The 20,394-nt window shown below is 45.3% G+C and overlaps 1 long non-coding RNA gene across 1 annotated transcript in view; it reads left to right on the top strand.

The window, feature by feature from the left end:
* The first annotated feature begins 363 nt into the window (after nt 1-363).
* Nucleotides 364-20,394, top strand: part of LOC130297749 (uncharacterized) — an 85,836-nt gene continuing 65,805 nt past the window's right edge. The window contains exon 1 of the long non-coding RNA XR_008849671.1: nt 364-501. This is a non-coding gene — a long non-coding RNA (uncharacterized LOC130297749). The remainder of the gene's footprint in view (nt 502-20,394) is intronic.

Genomic DNA, 20,394 nt, shown 5'->3' with positions numbered 1-20,394 from the left:
CCCAAGATCACGGGGTCCCCAAGATCAGACAGCTTATCCCCGTTGGATAGGGCATAAGAGGTATTGGGGACCTCTACACTAGGTACGGTATGTAATACGGTATCGGGCCACCACAGAGGATTTAACATAGTCACATGACCGAAGGTCCCGCAACGCTAACAAGGTAAGTACTCTATACATTATCTTAAATACACATATTATTAAACATATACACCTATGCCCACTATGGGGGAGATTTATCAAAACTTGTGCAGAGGTAACGTTGCCCAGTTTCCCATAGCAACCAATCAGATTTCTTCTTTCATTTTTCATATGCCTTGTTAAGAATGTAAGAAGTGAGCTCATTGGTTGCTATGGACAACTGGGCAACTTTGCCTCTGAACAGGTTTTGATAAATCTCCCCCTATATAATTAGAAAAAAAGAGAGGCGACTAGGGGCTGTCCCACCTGAGGGACCCAACCTGAGCGTAGTAACTCTGACTTTGGGGACCACCACACTAGGTACGGTATGCAATCCGGTACCGGGATACCGCAATTATATAAAAAGTTTTTGCTAATGACCGGTACACTTTACCAGGGACAGAGACGTCGTGTGGACCCACCCTAACAGAGACAAAACCTTGGTGTGAACCGAGCTTTAGGAATACCCCAGAATATGCTGCACTGTCCTTGTGACCTCATTTACACCTGATGGACCCTGGTTTACCACAATAGATCCCCAGTTGATAGCGGCTTCATTACCTTCTGATTAACCATGTGTTAACCAAAGGGCTGGCGCCAGATTTGTGCCTCTGAGCTCCCGACTCCTCACTATGTCTGGATAAAAGGTAAGTTTTTGGTTTTACTTCTATGTAGAGCTTCTTTCCTTATTATTCGCTTGGTAGCAGCACATTGGCGCTCTATATGCTTCGCGCTTCGTGACTTCCTGACGCTGGGTGGAATTATACAAACTTTACTTGGCCTTATAATGCTATAGATTTTAAAGTTCCATAAACATTTTCTATACACTTTTTATTCATGACAGAATGCCCCGTAGACACACCGGGCATTTAGTCACCGACTATTTACTCACTGCGAGATTTCCTGATTGGCAGCTTCATGGTACCTGCAGACGTTTTATGGTCTTTACTGAGAAAAACAAATTCTTAGACATAAACAAAAATGAATCAAGACAAAATGTAAGATTTTAATGGGCGCCATTAATCTATCAAATGCCACCTTGGCGAGAAGCAACAATCTATAACACAATAACGTTTGCAGAGTAAGCGGGCGCTCGAGAAATATGTCTTGCCAATGAATTTACGATGTCACTAAAACTTACCTGCAACGTAGGCTTGTAAATATGAAACACTATACCGCCATTCTGTCGCTGACAAGTGAAATCCCAAAGAGACATTTTTCTGGAAGGGTCTGTTTGGGTGAATATAAAATCTCAATTTTTTTTTCACTTGGTGACAGCCTCAAAGCCTAAGAATGATGTTTGTAGGAGTTTTTGAATAAAACGGGCTTGCTCCGGACTTGACAGTGATGTCTATAGTACAGTGTTGTTTATAAGCTCCGTTCTGTCGGCCTATACTTATCATTGGGGTCTAGAACGGGTAAAAATGACGAGAAAATATTATTATTTACAAAGTCTTCTTTTATGTCATTCTGAGCTGTGTATATTGTTACGTCTCTTCTTATAGTAGTAGGAAATGTGCCATAGTGAACCCCTTAGGCTAAGTCAGTGTTTCCCAACCAGGGTGCCTCCAGCTGTTGAAAAACTACAACTCTCAGCATGCCCGGACAGCCTTCGGCTGTCCGGGCATGCTGAGAGTTGAAGTTTTGCAACAGCTAAAGGCTGGGTCTCCAACCAGAAAACGAAATCAGGAACTAGTTTATTTAAGGAAGGCTATCCAAGCATGCTTGGAGTTGTAGCTTTGCAGCAGCTGGAGGCACCCTGGTTGGGAAATGCTGGTGTGGAGGTATGGGGGAGACTGTGTGGAGGGATGGAGGGCATGCTGAGGAGAGGGTAACTAAATGGAGCAGTGTTTCCCAACCAGGATGCCTACAGCTGTTGAAAAACTATAATTCCCAGCACTCCTGGACAGCCTTTGGCTCTCTGGTTGGGAATCACTGTTTTGGAGGGATCAGGGACAGTGTGTGGAAGGATGGGGCACAGGCTAATTGGGGGGCTGGTGTGGATAGATGGGGTTTGGACATGCTAATTGGGGCTGGTGTGGATGGATAGGGGACATGCTAATTGGGGGGCTAGTGTAGATAGATGGGGTGGGGACATGCTAATTGGGGGGCTGGTGTGGATCGATAGGGGACATGCTTATTGGGGGGCTGGTGTGGATAGATGGGGTGGGGACATGCTAATTGGGGGGCTGGTGTGGATGGATGGGGACATGCTAATTGGGGGCTGGTGTGGATCGATAGGGGACATGCTTATTGGGGGGGCTGGTGTGGATAGATGGGGTGGGGACATGCTAATTGGGGGGCTGGTGTGGATGGATAGGGGACATGCTTATTGGGGGGCTGGTGTGGATGGATGGGGACATGCTAATTGGGGGGGCTGATGTGGATAGATGGGGTGAGGACATGCTAATTGGGGGGGCTGGTTTGGATAGATGGGGTGAGGACATGCTAATTGGGGGGCTGGCATGGATGGATAGGGGTCATGCTTATTGGGGGGCTGGTGTGGATGGATGGGGACATGCTAATTGGGGGACTGGTGTGGATAGATGGGGACATGATAATTGGGGGACCGGTGTGGATGGGGACATGCTAATTGGGGTGTAGCATGCACCAATGTATTAGGTTGTTGTGCTGGCTATTTCTCTTTTTGCTGTTTGTATAACTCAGGGGGAAATGGCACCCTCTTTAGCTATGCACCCCTCCCCCTTTCTCACAGGTGGTGTTTTAAATTGTTTATGGATCCAGCATGTCACCCAGTCTGAGGCTATATGCCCAGCAGAGGTGAGTGGATATTTGAGTGTTAGGCTCAGAATTTGTGCTAGGGTCCCATCCTAAATGAGGCCCCCTCCGCGTGGTGGATGGGGGACACATTTTGATCAAAAAGTGCGCTAAGAGCCTCAATTTTTTGACCAATGTGTGCTGCTGCAATCCTCTTTTTTTGTATACTAATTGGGGGACTGGTGTGGATGGATGCTGGACGTGCTAATTGGGGACATGAAGAAATTGACCAAAAAAAAAAAAAAAACGTTGGCATCTGAGGATGGAGGACTGTACCTCCGAAATGTGTCATTGGTTTTTATTTATTTATTTATAAACTTAGTGCTATATAGCAATTCAACCATCCTTCAGCATCTGGCTTGACATTTCTGGAACCAAGAGCAGTGCCCGCAAAAAATTTTTTTTTCCCTGTCAATTTCTACATGGGAGAAGGTTCTTTCCTTCTTACCCATTCTACCTTTGGGCCTAGCAGTTCGCTTCCACAAGACTGTTGGTACCCCACTGGGGTGATATGCACATTACTTCTGTGACCAGATCAGCGGCCATATTGAAGAGCCGACCTTTCCCTGTCCTTGTTGGGACACTGGTGCCTTGGGAGGCACTGTCGTCCTCCTTTTACCTTTTCCCTACTAGGTGCTAATTTGGGGGCTGGTGTGGATAGATGGGGAAATCCTAATTGGGGGCTGGTGTGGATAGATGGGGACATCCTAATTGGGAGTTGGAGTGGATGGATGGGGACATGTTAATTGGGGTCTGGAGTGGATGGACGGGGTCATGCTAATTGGGACATGCTAATTGGGGGGCTGGAGTGGATCGATGGGGACATGCTAATTAGGGAGCTGATGTGCATGGATGGAGACATGCTAATTGGGGGGCTGGTGTGGATGGATGGGGGACATGCTAATTGGGGAGCTGATGTGGATGGAGACATGCTAATTGGGGGGCTGGTGTGGATGGATGGGGGACATGCTAATTGGGGAGCTGATGTGGATGGATGGAGACATGCTAATCGGGGGGCTGGTGTGGATGGATGGGGACATGCTAATTGGGGAGCTGATGTGGATGGATGGAGACATGCTAATCGGGGGGCTGGTGTGGATGGATGGGGACATGCTAATTGGGGAGCTGATGTGGATGGATGGAGACATGCTAATTGGGGGGCTGGTGTGGATGGATAAGGGACATTTTAATTGGGGGGGCAGGTGTGGATGGATGGGGACATGCTTATGGGGGCTGGTGTGGATGGATGGGGGACATGCTAATTGGGGGGCTGATGTGGATAGATGGGGGACATGCTTATGGGAGCTAGTGTGGATGGATGGGGACATGCTTATGGGGCGCTGATGTGGATGGATGAAAGTGAGGAGCCAATGATGTTCAGGCATCAGGTCTGGTTCAGATAAAGAAGAAAAGTCTACAGAGAAGACGTTCCCTGTGAGTAATTTATATCAGTGTGTATTCTCCTGACTGTGCCCCATCAGTGCTGTAGTGACTATGGGGAAGATTTATCAATATGGGGGTGATTTATCATTGCCTTCCTGACATTTTATTGGCTGAAATTTTGCGCACAATCAAAATAGACAACTTTAGCAAAAGGGACAGGGAAATGCAGTGCTTCAATCTTGGCTATTCAGTGGACGAGATTTATTAACTGCATCTTTTAAAAAGGCACAAATATATGGCGCAAACATTATAAATACACAAACAAACAAACAAAAAATAAATTTACGCAAATTTATACCACCTTTGCCTTTCCTTAGAAAAATGACATCCTACATCCAAGTTCTTCGGTGGTGTTTCATTTGTGCAAAATTTACCAAAGTCTTGCACCATTGTGATGAATTTGGCGCACATAAGTCAAAAACACAGCAAAAAAAGTGGCTGCACACAGATACATATTGATACATTTCACCCTGTGGGGACCAGAACAACCAATCAGATCGCTTCTTTCATTTTGCAGAGGCCTTGTTAAAAATGAAGTAAGCGATCTGATTGGTTGCCATGGGCAACTGGGCAACTTTTCACTGGACAGGTTCTTTTTTGCTATGTTTTTGGCTGTGGATGTGCGCCAAATTTATTAAAACAGCGCAAGGCTTTGATAAATGTTGCACAAATTAAAAATCACCTCAGAACTTGCTATAGAATGTCATTTTTCTAAGGAAAGGCTGAGGTGGTATGAATTTGCATTTTTGTTGACGTTTGCGCAATATTTTTATGTCTTTTTAAAAAGAGGTAGTTAATAAATCTCATCCACTGCATAGTCAAGAATAAATCACTGTATCTCAAAGTCATTTTAGCTAAAGTTCTCTATTTTGAAATTGCGCAAAATTTCGGTGCACAATTTCATCCAATAAAATGTCAGGAAGGCAATGATAAATCTCCCCCTCATATCTTTGAGCGGCCAAGGCCAAGGCCTGGGTCATGGAAGAGGGTTGTTGGGGGTAGGGTGGCCCAGGGCAAATTTTTGCATTGGGGCCCTGTGATTTCCAGCTATGCTCTTGCTATTGGTTAGACAGGTAAAAGTATAAATACTGTGCCCTGGTCCCTGCCATTCCCTACTACCCACAACCGGCAATGCACAATTACATCACAGTTTTAGCATATTTACCGTGTACTGCAACATTACACTGAATTTTAACCCTGCACTGTGACATCGCCAAGTATCTTGTTCCTGTACTGTGAAATCACTGTGTATTATCCCTGTACTGTGACATCACTGTGTATTATCCCTGTACTGTGACATCACTGCGTATTATCCCTGTACTGTGACATCACTGTGTATTATCCCTGTACTGTGACATCACTGTGTATTATCCCTGTACTGTGACATCACTGTGTATTATCCCTGTACTGTGACATCACTGTGTATTATACTGCACTGTGGCATCATTGTGTGTATTATACTGCACTGTGGCATCATTGTGTGTATTATTTCTGTATTGTGATGTCACTGTGCATATTAACCCTGTACAGTACAGGTATAATACATACAGTGATGTCACAGTACAGGGATAATACACAGTGATGTCACAGTACAGGGATAATACACACAATGATGTCACAGTACAGGGATAATACACACAATGTCACAGTACAGGAATAATACACACAATGTCACAGTACAGGGATAATACACACAATGTCACAGTACAGGGATAATATACACAGTGATGTCACAGTACAGGGATAACACACACAGTGATGTCACAGTACAGGGATAATACACACAATGCCACAGTACAGGGATCATACACACAGTGATGTCACAGTACAGGGATAATACACACAGTGATGTCACAGTACAGGGATAATACACACAATGCCACAGTACAGGGATAATACACACAATGTCACAGTACAGGGATAATATACACAGTGATGTCACAGTACAGGGATCATACACACAATCCCACAGTACAGGGATAATACACACAATGTCACAGTACAGGGATAATACACACAGTGATGTCACAGAACAGGGATAATACACACAATGTCACAGTACAGGGATAATATACACATTGATGTCACAGTACAGGGATAATACACACAAAGTTACAGTACGGGATAATACACAGTGATGTCACAGTACAGGGATAATAGACTCAGTGATGTCACAGTACAGGGATAATACACAGTGATATCACAGTACAGGGATTATATACACAGGGAAGTCACAGTACAGGGATAATACACACAGTGATGTCACGGTACAGAGATAATACACAGTGATGTCACAGTACAGGGATAATACACGCAATGTCACAGTACAGGGATAATACACACAATGTTAAAGTACAGGGATAATACACACAATGTCACACTACAGGGATAATATACACAATGTCACAGTACAGGGATAATACACACAGTGATGTCACAGTACAGAGATAATACACAGTGATGTCACAGTACAGGGATAATACACACAAAGATGTCACAGAACAGTGATAATACACACAATGTCACAGTACAGGGATAATATACACAGTGATGTCACAGTACAGAGTTGATACACAGTGATGACACAGTAAAGGGATAATACACACAATGTCACAGTACAGGGATAATACACACAGTGATGTCACAGTACAGGGATAATACACACAGTGACGTCACAGTACAGGGATAATACACACAGTGACGTCACAGTACAGGGATAATACACACAGTGACGTTACAGTACAGGGATAATACACACAGTGATATCACAGTACAGGTATAATACATACAGTGATGTCACAGTACAGGGATAATACACACTGTTACGCCGAGCGCTCTGGGTCCCTGCTCCTCCCCGGAGCGCTCGCGGCGTTCTCCTCTCTGCAGCGCCCCGGTCAGACCCGCTGACCGGGAGCGCTGCACTGACATTCGCGATGGGGATGCGATTCGCATAGCGGGACGCGCCCGCTCGCGAATCGCATCCCAAGCCACTTACAGTCCCGGTCCCCAGCTGTCATGTTCTGGCGCGCGCGGCTCCGCTCTCTAGGGCGCGCGTGCGCCAGCTCTCTAAGATTTAAAGGGCCAGTGCACCAGTGATTGGTGCCTGGCCCAATCAGTCTATTAGCTTCCACCTGCTCCCTGTGTATATTACCTCACTTCCCCTGCACTTCCTTGCCGGATCTTGTTGCCTTGTGCCAGAGAAAGCGTTTAGTGTTGTCCAAAGCCGGTGTTCCAGATCTCCTGCTATCCTCATTGACTACGAACCTTGCCGCCTGCCCCGACCTTCTGCTACGTCTGACCTTGCCTCTGCCTAGTCCTTCTGTCCCACGCCTTCTCAGCACTCAGCGAGGTTGAGCCGTTACCGGTGGATACGACCTGGTTGCTACCGCCGCAGCAAGACCATCCCGCTTTGCGGCGGGCTCTGGTGAAAACCAGTAGCAACCCTAGAACCGGTCCACCGACACGGTCCACGCCCATCTCTCGCTGACACAGAGGATCCACACCCAGCTAGCCGAATCCTAACAGTAGATCCGACCATGGATCCCGCTGAGGTGCCGCTGCCAAGTCTCGCTGACCTACCCACGGTGATCGCCCAGCAATCGCAGCAAATTGCCCAACAAGGACAGCAGCTGTCGCAGTTGACTGCACAGAGCCCTTGCTTATGAGCATTGGACTACATCACGAGAAAATTGAATTTTTCGTCCTGCCCAACTGCACCTCTGAAGTCCTCCTCGGTCTGCCATGGCTCCAGCATCATTCTCCCACCCTTGACTGGACCACCGGGGAGATCAAGAATTGGGGTCCTGCTTGCCGCAAGAAATGCATCACGTCTGCTCCCAGTCCCATCTGTTGGGCCTCAGTGTCTCCTCCTGTGCCTGGTCTCCCCAAGGCCCATCAGGACTGTGCCGTGCCTCCTCATAGCCCCCGTCCTGGTGACACTCTGCCCTGTGACATGCTTCACCCTCTTCCCCCCCTCCCCATTCCCATTCCTTCTGATCTACCTGCCGCTGATGTAGCTACCCAGGACTTTTTGCTCCGGAAGGAAACTCAAGAGGCGCCCCCTATGTTCTCCTTTCATTTGAAGGGACAAGGAGACAAAAAGAGGGGGAGACCCAAGGGGGGGGGTACTGTTACGCCGAGCGCTCCGGGTCCCTGCTCCTCCCCAGAGCGCTCGCGGCGTTCTCCTCTCTGCAGCGCCCCGTCAGACCCGCTGACCGGGAGCGCTGCACTGACATACGCGATGGGGATGCGATTCGCATAGCGGGACGCGCCCGCTCGCGAATCGCATCCCAAGCCACTTACCCGTCCCGGTCCCCGGCTGTCATGTTCTGGCGCGCGCGGCTCCGCTCTCTAGGGCGCGCGCGCGCCAGCTCTCTGAGATTTAAAGGGCCAGTGCACCAGTGATTGGTGCCTGGCCCAATCAGTCTAATAGCTTCCACCTGCTCCCTGTGTATATTACCTCACTTCCCCTGCACTTCCTTGCCGGATCTTGTTGCCTTGTGCCAGAGAAAGCGTTTAGTGTTGTCCAAAGCCTGTGTTCCAGATCTTCTGCTATTGCTATTGACTACGAACCTTGCCGCCTGCCCCGACCTTCTGCTACGTCTGATCTTGCCTCTGCCTAGTCCTTCTGTCCCATGTCTTCTCAGCAGTCAGCGAGGTTGAGCCATTGCCGGTGGATACGACCTGGTTGCTACCGCCGCAGCAAGACCATCCCGCTTTGCGGCGGGCTCTGGTGAAAACCAGTAGCAACCCTAGAACCGGTCCACCGACAAGGTCCACGTCCATCCCTCACTGACACAGAGGATCCACACCCAGCTAGCCGAATCCTAACACACACAGTGATGTCACAGTACAGGGATAATACACAGTGATGTCACAGTACAGGCATAATACACACAGGGATGTCACAGTACAGGGATAATATACACAGTGACGTCACAGTACAGGGATAATACACAGTGATGTCGCAGTACAGGCATAATACACACAGGGATGTCACAGTACAGGGATAATATACACAGTGATGTCACAGTACAGGGATAATACACACAGTGATGTCACAGTACAGGGATAATACACAGTGATGTCACAGTACAGGGATAATGCACACAATGTCACAGTACAGGGATCATACACAGTGATGTCACAGTACAGGGATAATATACACAATGTCACAGTACAGGGATAATATACACAATGTCACAGTACAGGGATAATACACACAATGTCACAGTACAGGGATAATATACAGTAATGCCACAGTACATGGATAATACACACAGTGATTTCACAGTACAGGGATTCTACACACATAGATGGCACAATACAGGGATTCTACACACAGTGATGTCACAGTACATGGATAATACACACAGTGATGTCACAGTACAAGGATAATACACACAGTGACGTCACAGTACAGGGATAATACACACAGGGATATCACAGTACAGGTAAAATACATACAGTGATATCACAGTACAGGGATAATACACACAGGGGTGTCACAGTACAGGGATAATACACAGTGATGTCACAGTACAGGGATAATACACACAGTGATGTCACAGTATAGAGATAATATACACAGTGATGTCACAGTACAGGGATAATACACAGTGATGTCACAGTACAGGGATAATGCACAGTGATGTCACAGTACAGGGATAATACACACAATGATTTCATAGTACAGGTATTCTACACACAGTGATGTCACATTACAGGGATCCTTCACACAGTGACGTCACAGTACAGGGATAATACACAGTGATGTCACAGTACAGGGATAATACACACAATGATATCACAGTACAGGTATAATGCATACAATGATGTCAAAGTACAGCGATAACACACACAGGGATGTCACAGTACAGGGATAATACACACAGTGATGTCACAGTACAGGGATTATACACACAGTGATGTCACAGTACAGGGATTATACACACAATGTCACAGTACAGGGATAATACACATAGTGATGTCACGGTACAGGGTTAATACACAGTGATGTCACAGTACAGGGATAATACACACAATGATATCACTGTACAGGGATAATACACAGTGATGTCACAGTACAGGGATAATGCACAGTGATGTCACAGTACAGGGATAATGCACAGTGATGTCACAGTACAGGGGTAATACACAGTGATGTCACAGTACAGGGGTAATACACAGTGATGTCACAGTACAGGGATAATACACACAGTGATGTCACAGTACAGGGATAATACACACAGTGATGTCACAGTACAGGCATAATACACACAATGATGTCACAGTACAGTGATAATGCACACAGTGATGTCACTGTACAGGGTTAATACACAGTGATGTCTGTTGCTGCCCTTTCCCTAGGGAAATCGTAGTTTGCAGGTCATAGATTCCTGCAAACTCTCTTGTGCATTCTGTATTAAAGAGGTTATTTTGGGATAGAAAAACAGAGCCGATTTCTTCCAAAAACAGCACCACTTTGTCATCAGGCTGTGTGTGGTATTGCAGCTCAGTTTTATTGAAGTAAATGGAGCCAAGTTGTAAAACCATACACAACCTGACGATAAGAGGGGCATTGTTTTTGGAAGAAATTAGCTCTTATTCTCTATCCCTAACTAACCCCTTACATACAGAATGCACATGAGGGTTTGCAGGAATCTGTCCCTTTTCCTCATTCTGCTCTACAATGAGACATCAGATATGAAGAACACAATTCTATTGCATGTTGAGAATGTCTAGCGTCTTGGTACCCCCACTAAAAAGGAACGTACATATTATGTCATTGCTGAACTGTCTCAGCTTCTGTGTTATCTAGACATCCTTGACAAGACTCACTAAAACACCTTGCAGACACCATAGCTACAGAAAAGTTGCTGACAGATCCCGGTTGTTCGTATTTTCGGCCTATTATTTTGACAGTAAGTCAACTACTTACAAATGTATATGTTCTAATCTGAAGATAAAACCATCCTAAATTCTTCTTAGATTTGAGTAGATCCACACTTGGGGAGGATTGGCAAAATTGGCTAAAGCAAGATCCAACGTTGCTTTAAAGGGGCAGTCCAGTAGAAAAGTTTTTTTTAATCAACTGGTGCCCGAAAGTTAAACAGATTTGTAAATTACTTCTATTAAAAAATATTTACCCTTCCAGTACTTATTAGCAGCTGTATACTACAGAGGAAATTCTTTTCTTTTTGAATTTCTTTTTTTTGTCTTGTCCACAGTGCTCTCTGCTGACACCTGATGCCCGTATCAGGAACTGTCCAGAGCAGGAGAAACTGCTCTGGACAGTTCCTGACATGGCCAGAGGTGTCAGCAGAGAGCACTGTAAACAAGAAAAAAATTTGATTCAAAAAGAAAAGAATTTTCCTCTGTGTTATACAGCAGCTAAGAAGTACTGAAAGGATTAAGATTTTTAAATAGAAGTAATTTACAAATCTGTTTAACTTTCTGGCACCAGTTGATTTAAAAAAAAAAAAAAATGTAAAAAAAAGTTTTCCACAGGAGTACCCCTTTAAGATACATTAATGTTAACGTAATAAATAGGTGAGATAAGGATGGAAATTTACATTGTCTTTGGCGTAGTCTACAGAACAGGGCATTCAAGGAGAAAGGTTGAATGGCATATTTCATTAGGACATGTTTCTGTCTGAAGTCTCCTTTAGTGATTGTCCTCAGTGTTTGGTGACTGGTGAGGGTAGACTTGCCACCTGGACGGTAATTTATTGGCACACCCGATATTTTGGCCACCCTGACGGTATTTTTATATTAAAAATACCGGCAATGCAATGGCCGGTATTTATCCAAGCAATCCTCCAACTCCCGTAATGTTGCACCATATACTATACCAGTGTTTCCCAACCAGAGTGCCTCCAGCTGTTGCAAAACTGCAACTCCCAGCATGCCTGGACAGCCAACGGCTGTCCGGGCATGCTGGGAGTTGTAGTTTTGCAACAGCTGGAGGCACCCCTGGTTAGGAAACACTGACCTATACTATATACTACTATATAATCCAACATGCTGGGAGTTGTAGTTTTCATCTGGGGCAGCTGCTGAGCCACAGGCTGTATCAGGGCATGCTGGGAGTTGTAGATAGTAACTAACTGCAACTCCCGAATATAATAAAAAATAAATAAAAAAAAGGGGGAAATCAAAAATTCCCATCAAAACAAAATGTTACTGTTAAAAAATAGATTGGGCGCAAAAAATGAGCCCTCACACAGGCACGTATAAGGAGAAATAAAAAAAGGTAAGAATAATAAATAAATAAATAATAAATAAAATAAATAATAAATAAATAAAAAGGTAAGAATAATAAATAAATAATAAATACATAAATAAATAAAAATAGTCAGATCAGGACAAAATTTCCCCCCGCATATGTGTACCCTGTGATGTCATGAATGTATAATTAATTATGCAAATTAGCATGGCCGGTATTTTTGGGCAAGAAAGGTGGCAACCCCAGGGGAGGGTGCAGACCCATGGAACTTCTGCAACCAAAATAGATTATCTATTCTTTATATATGCTACTGTGTCTGGTACTACATTAGATCGATTCCCGCCAAACTACTAATCTAAGATCAAGTGTAGTATCTGTTCTTATGAATTCATGCTGGTGGCCCGAAACGCCGGTATTGGGCTGGTGGGGATGGGTGCTGCATGGAGGGGACCGGTGTACCAGGGTGTTCCGGGGCTGGTTCTGAAGAATTAGCTCGACGGCTGCCCCGATGTGACCTGTTCCCTCCCGGTCTCGCCATGAGGCTGAGAGGGTCTTGGGCCAAGTTACTTTAGGGAGTGGTGGTGATCCTGAGGTGCCAAAACTCATAGGGTGGACTGGCTCACTGAGTGGAAGCACTTGCACCATGAACTCTTCACCTTGTGGCACTTACCTTTTGATTCCCGACCTTCTGGCTAGGATCAGAGAAATGTTTATAGATCTGGGCAGTATACCTGCAAGCATTCACTTATTTATTTCTTTTTGTTACTGTGTCACTTTTTGCGTGTTGTGTGTCCACAGGATTGTCAGGATGCGGTAGCCCTGGGTGTCCCACCTAGCGGTCTAGGGAATGTGTGTGTGGCCATTAGGTTCCACACTGGGTACTCCTGCATGGGCAGGGTACCGACCGTTTATGGCTCTGCAGGCAGATACCTTGGCTAACACCAAGGGAAATACTCCCAGCATCCCCCTTGGCGTTAGCAAAGGTATCTGCCTGCAGAGCCGTAAACGGCGAGGTTCCAGGTCTTTGGCAAAAAGGGACATCAAACCTGGAACCTCGCGAAGGGTAAGGTTTGTTGGGGGGCCTCTCTCCTGTCAGAGAAGGGTTTGCGATAGACCACATCCTTTGTGCCTACACGGACACGTTGATTTTTAGTAGTACAACCAGAAATCAAAATTTAGCCATAGCCTAAAATTTTTTTATGGTATATGTAAAAAAAATTGGGAAAAATTAGATAACTGTCAATTTGAACTGCCTTAAAGAGGTACTCCGCCACTAGACGTCTTATCCCCTACGTGACATGACATCAAGCCACGCCTATGTGACAAAGCATGATGTCACGCCACGCCCCCTCCATGCATGTCTATGTGATGGCAGTTCCTGCTCTGGACAGTTCCTGACATGGACAGAGGTGTCAGCAGAGAGACAGACAGAAAAGAAATTCAAAAAAGAAAAGAACTTCCTCTGTAGTATACAGCAGCTGATAAGTACTAGAAGGATTAAGATTTTTAAATAGACGTAATTTACAAATCTGGGTACCCCTTTAATGTTAAGGCACGTGGGATGAGACCTATTATGTGAGAAGAGACCTATCTACTGTTCGTCAGTAAATGGTGCTAAAGTAGGATGGGATAAGTTTCTCCTCTGTATGCAGTTTTAATAGAAAGGCAATGTAAGGTAAATCTGTACTATTAGCACAGTCGCATTGGGAGTGTTAAAGGGGTACTCCGCTGCTCAGTGTTTGGAACAAACTGTACCAAACGCTGGAGCCGACGTTGGGAGCTCGTGATGTCATAGCCCCGCCCCCTCATGACATCACACCACACCCCTTCAATGCAAGTCTATGGGAGGGGGCGTGATGACTGTCACGCCCCCTCCCATAGACTTGCATTGATGGGGCGGGCGTGTTCCAAACGCTGAGCAGCGGAGTACCCCTTTAAGTGTATAAGTTAAAGGAGTAGTCCAGTGGTGAACAACTTATTCCCTATCTTAAGGATAGGGGATAAGTTGCAGATCGCGGGGGTCCGACCACTGGGGCCCCCTGCGATCTCCTGTACGGAGCCCAGACAGCCCGCGGGAAGGGGGCCTGTCAACCTCCGCACGAGGCGGCAGCCGACACGCCCCCTCAATACAACTCTATGGCAGAGCCGAAGCGCTGCCTTCGGCGATCTCCGGCTCTGCCATTGAGATGTATTGAGGGGACGTGTCGGCTTCGTGCGGGGGTCGACACCCGCTATCTGGGCGGAGAGCCAGGGCCCTGTACAGAGAGATCGCAGGGGGCCCCAGCGGTCGGACCCCCCGCGATCTCAAACTTATCCCCTATCCTTAGGATAGGGGATAAGTTTTTCACCACTGGACTACCCCTTTAAAAAGAATATTAATCCATGTCGCACAAAAACCATAAAGTTCAATGGTTGGAGGATGGTAGAGTGTGCCAAGAACTACCAAAAAGCAACAACTGACTACAAACTGTGCATGGTTTTGCTGCATGGTTCTCGTCCACGCCATCCTATCGCCTTGTGGCTACCTGTTGTGTGATTTTGTATAATAAAATATAACAAACAATCTTAGGGGAAAAACATTATAATGGTAAATTAATAAAAATAAAGTTTTAAATGCCGCATAGATTCTACACAATTAAATTTTTAAACATGATAAATATACAAAAAATTTCCGGTTCAGGAAAATCCAACAAAATAATTTGCATGGATTGAAAATCCTGTACTGAATCAACAACCAAAGACCGGCCTTTGTATATAAGGCTCAGACCTACCTGGATGAAGATTCGCGGAAACTGTTTTCTTTACTCCTACGAAGCCTTTGAAGATTAAACAAGGAGGAAATCTTTTGTGGAAGATGTCAACTGCGGCTCCTCTCCCGTGAGTTGTATTCATAAAGTTCTCACTAGTTTTGAGAGATTACAGCAATGTAAACAGTGGGCCTCAATGTCTGTTGTATACAGGAATTTGCCCACAAGACTAGAACGTTTCTGCTTTTGTTACTTTAGAATGAATCAATTTCATATATTTGAATGTACTTTTTAGTTTTTGGACCAGAATTTGCTTACTTGTAGGTTGCTACTTTGGAGCTTTATTATGTCTCATTGTTTTTTTCATATTTTGACATATTTATTTATTTTATTGTTCATTTTGTAGCTGCTAAGTTTTAACATTTTGCTCTAAACAAGCAGGCAAACGCAATCGAAACACTTCAGCGCAGAGTTAAATACACAAAACACAAGATGGTGAATGCTACTGACATTTTACTCTGTACCATTTATAGCAGTTGAGTTGAAGGCACACTGTTTCTAAATGTTTTTGGTTTGTTGAGATTTCTGCTGTTGATCCTACCTGGTGTGTGGTTTGGCGGATTCAGCCTTTGCATTCAATGAAATTAGAAAAGTATCTGGACCAATTTTACTGCTGTCATGTTTTTGCATCAGTTATAAAATGTTTGGGACCCGTAACTGCACTGTAAAAACCTGGTAAGGGTCTGAACTGTGTACATTTACCTCATGGATCAGGTGAATTTATGGCACTAGCTCAGTAGCTGAGTTTACTCCATACACTGGTTTCTGCAGCTGACACCCTCCATTGATGACTGCCATTGGTGATATATTAGATTCTAGCTGTTTAAAGAAGCACTCTGTTTTTTTTAACCTATATCATGCACACCAACCATTACTAGTCCTACAGTGCCATCTGTTTCATTCCAGCACAGCTGCATCCATGTGTTTTATTACTCTAATTTGGCCATGTGATCAGAAGCCTGACTCTCCAAATCTTCCAGTACCTAATGGTTCCAACAGGATGACACCATCACCTATCAGATCCCTCCTACTAGCTTCCAGACCCCTCTCCATCTCTATGGGATCAGGATATATATAGTAGTTATACACCTCCCCTGAGGTTGTGTTCACTTGCTGCTTTGTTCCTGTTTTTGCTGTGATTTTATTTTCCCCAAATCATGTCAAAAATAGAATGACAGCAGTTGCGAAAAATATGGTAAAATCATGTACTTTTTATCAAAATTTTAGTAAATAACTCCAAAAACCGCTAAGGTGTGTTCATGGATTGCAGCTTATTAGCGATTCCACAAGACTATTGGCCACAAATGACCAAAAATAGCAGTCAAAATGGTGCATTTAGCCGCGATTTGCATAACAGCAATAAAAAAAACAAAACATTATGGTCATTTGTGACAACCATTAGCAGCAGCATATTAACACAGCCTAAAGACGATAAAGGGGTACTCTGTTTCTAGACATCTTATCCCCTATCCACGGTCAGTATCGACTGCGGCTGTCGGGGTAATCTGCCTGGATTAAAGTTGACTTTGGTCCGAGCTGTTGAGGCAGGGGCCTGGCTGTGTGTTACTGCTGAGTTCCTGCAGCCATCTCGTGGTTACACTGGGCAGTGCCCACAAGATCATCAGGACGTATATACCCGTCATGTTGTGGCACAGTGTTTACACATCATAGGTTGTTAAAGGGGTACTCCACTATCCAGCATCTGGAAGTAAATGTTCCAAATGCTATTTCCGCGCTGCGGGGGTCAGAAATGCCCCTTGTGCCATCACGCCCACTCCCATAGACTTGTATTGAGGGGTGTGTGGCAGTGATGTCACTAGGGGCGTGTCTGACCACCGCAGTGTGAAAACAGCATTCAGAACATTTTCTTTGGCCCGCTGTCCAGTGGAGTACCCCTTTAAGGGGTTAAAAAGATAAAAACTCAGATCACCTGCTCATTTCCCATTTTTCAATTAAAAAAACTAAAACATTTGGTATTGGTGCACACAAAATCGTTTAAACTATTAAAATTGATTCTGCACGGTAAATGGCGTAAACTAACAGGAAATACTATACATCAGAATTACTAATGTGTGGTCATAAGTATAATAGCAGGCTACACCTTTCCTGGAGCTGATATTAGTTGCCAAACTTACAAAATTGCCTTTTTATTTTTAGGACTACTCTTTAAAGATGTACTCCTGTGGAAAACTTTTTTTTTTTTTTTTTTTTTTTAATCAACTGGTGCCAGAAAGTTAAACTGATTTCTAAATTACTTCTATCCAAAAATCTTAATCTTTCCAGTACTTATTAGCTGCTGAATAATACAAGGGAAATTATTTACTTTTTGGAACACAGAGCTCTCTGCTGACATTACGAGCACAGTGCTCTCTGTTGACATCTCTGTCCATTTTAGGAACTGTCCAGAGCAGCATATGTTTGCTATGGGGATTTTCTCCTTCTCTGGACAGTTCTTGAAATGGACAGAGATGTCAGCAGAGAGCACTGTGGTCATGATGTCAGCAGATAGCTCTGTGTTCCAAAAAGAAAATAATTTCCTCTGTAGCATTCAGCAGCTAATAAGTACTGGAAGGATTAAGATTTTTTTAATAGACGTAATTTACAAATCTGTTTAACTTTCTGGCACCAGTTGATTTAAAAATAAAAGTTTTCCACAGGAGTACCCCTTTAAGAGGCTGTCTGGAAATGGTGGAGGTTGTATTTCAGCAACAGTGAACCTCCTACTATACTACAACTCCTATCATTCCCAGAGAGCCTTTGGAGGAATGTTCGGCTTGCTCAATACTATGAATAACTATTTCCCAATATGGAGGGGCAAGCTGTGCATAACTAGCTTGCCCTCTGACTGGTGAGCAGTTAAGGGGTTAAGAAAAATACAGGCAAGGTTTTTAGCCCCCTCCCCCGCCTGTAAAATTTGTCGGTAACTGTAGTGGTATGTCCCATGGATGGGGGGGAAGGAGTGCACCAATCAGGGGTTTAATAGTTTCCCGGGTTTTCAGGGGCCCTCCCCTGGGTATTTATAGCTGGGGTGTCTCCCTTCCCCCCTCAATCTGCCCAGGACCCGGAGTTTTGCCCTCCCTCCCTTTTTTGTATCTTTGTTTGTTGTAAGTCACAGCTTGGCGGTAAGAAGATGGTGAAAGCGGGGTCAACCCAGGGTAGACCTCCACACAGGACAGTGTGGCAGCACCTCTCGGGTTGGCATGAAGCCAATCGGTATCTTTGTTACTGATGTCCACTGTCTGCGGCTTATCTGCATTTTCTTAGATGAAACTGAGCTGTGATACCGGACAGAACCACTGGACTGAGTGATGTTGTTTCTTAAAATAAGCTAATCCATTTTTTTTAAAAATAATTAATATAATCCATTTTATTTCTTTTTTTTATAATTGTGGACAACTCCTTCAAAGGGTACCAATAGCTTTAAAGGGGTACTCCGGTGCTTAAACATCTTATCCCCTATCCAAAGGATAGGGGATAAGATGCCTGATCGCAGGAGTCCCGCCTCTGGGGACCCCCGGGATCATGCACGCGGCACCCCGTTTGTAATCAGACCCGGAGCGTGTTCGCTCCGTGACTGATTACCGGTGACCGCAGGGCCGGCAGCGTGTTACGTCAAGCCTCCGCCCCCGTGTGACGCCACGCTCCGCCCCTCAATGCTAGCCTACGGGAGGGGGCGTGATAGCTATCACGCCCCCTCCCGTAGGCTTGCATTGAGGGGCGGAGCGTGACGTCACACGGGGGTGGAGGCGTGACGTCACACGCCGCCCGCCCTGCGGTCGACCATAATCAGACCCGGAGCGAACACGCTCCGGATCTGATTACAAACGGGGTGCCGCGTGCATGATCCCGGGGGTCCCCAGCGGCGGGACTCCCGCGATCAGGCATCTTATCCCCTATCCTTTGGATAGGGGATAAGATGTTTAAGCACCAGAGTACCCCTTTAAAAAAATCTTCTGATATTTTATAGCAACATGTCAGAAGTTGTGACCGGTGCCGAGCATTGACTGACAGCCAAGACCCGGTAGAATTGCCATATTGATCATTAATGTCAACCTCCTGACTCCTTCCTGTTGAGCTGTACTTTAGGTTTGTACAAATTGAGAAAATTGTTAATTATAAAGTCAATTTGTTCTACATCTTCCATATCTTGTAAATTCTTGTGTGTCATCTTGACCATTTTTCACGCAGGCAGGTTTTGTGCTCGTGGACAACTGTTGACTGACAGAACACAACACAGCGGAAGTATTAGTATGCGTTCTTGTCCTTATCTGGAATGCTTTCTCAAGATGCTTGACATTCCCCTCCTCCACACTTAAAGTAGATGTGTGCGTATGTATGTGTGAAATAATGGATACCTGTTCTGACCTTGTTAACACTTTCCATTCTCTCCAACACTAATCAAAAATCCTCTTCCGATACATATTTATTCCAGTATGTTTTCTATACGGATATGCAGAATTATTAATCCGTAGGTGACATGTGATGGGTCCTTGGTCCACAGCGAAATACATGTACCGTATTTTTCGCACTATAGGACGCACCGGCGTATAAGACGCACCCAATTTATAGGTGCAAAATCTAAAAAAAATAAAGATTTTGAACCCAATAGTGGTCTTCAACCTGCGGACCTCCAGATGTTACAAAACTATTACTCCCAGCATGCCCGGACAGCCGTTGGCTGTCCGGGCATGCTGGGAGTTGTAGTTTTGCAACATCTGGAGGTCCGCAGATTGAAGACCACTGCATAGGAGGTAATACTCATGTGTCCCCGCCGCTCCGGACCCGTCACCGCTGCCCTGGATGTTGCTCCATCGCTGTCGCCGTGTCCCCCTCGGAATGTCTCTGCTGCCGGCCGGGTATCCTCGCTCTCCGTCGCCGCCATCACGTTGTTATGCACGCCGACGCACGTACGCGACGACGTGATGACGAAGAGAGCGCCGGCCATACAGGGGATCCCTG

Source organism: Hyla sarda, chromosome 13, assembly GCF_029499605.1.
Source record: "Hyla sarda isolate aHylSar1 chromosome 13, aHylSar1.hap1, whole genome shotgun sequence".
Taxonomy (NCBI): Eukaryota; Metazoa; Chordata; class Amphibia; order Anura; family Hylidae; genus Hyla; species Hyla sarda.
Note: the sequence above shows the minus strand (reverse complement) of the source record. Positions and strands in the feature narration are given on the sequence as shown.